Consider the following 529-nt stretch of genomic DNA (forward strand, 5'->3'; position numbering starts at 1 on the left):
TCACCGCTATCGCCCCCGCCGCCTGGCGCCGCCGCCTCGCCCGCCGCCCGTCCCCGTCGCATCGCCTGCCGCCGCCCGTACGTCGCCGCCCCCCACTCGTACACACACACACATTGTTTTTACTTATTTTCTATTTTCTGTTGTTTAGATTAATGTTAGATAAATTACGTAGATAATAATGTTAGAATGTTAATGTTAGATGAATTATATGGAAAAGATGTTAAATATTAATGTCAATTTTAGATGAATTAGAACAAGTTGAACTAGTTGAATTAGTATAGCTAGATATTAATTAGGTATATATATATGAGATTTTAACTAGTTGAATTAATATAACTAGTTTATTTTTAGTATGAAAATTAATAGAACAACTTTATTTTTAGTAAGAAAATTTAGGTATATGAGATTTGATGATCTAATCAAAATATTACTATATAGAACTACCTACTTTATTTTAGTAAGAAATTAATAGAACTAGTTTATTTTTAGTAAATTCTTAGTTGAATTAATAGAACTAGTTTATTTAGTT

Source organism: Triticum dicoccoides, chromosome 7A (genome assembly GCF_002162155.2).
Source record: "Triticum dicoccoides isolate Atlit2015 ecotype Zavitan chromosome 7A, WEW_v2.0, whole genome shotgun sequence".
Taxonomy (NCBI): Eukaryota; Viridiplantae; Streptophyta; class Magnoliopsida; order Poales; family Poaceae; genus Triticum; species Triticum dicoccoides.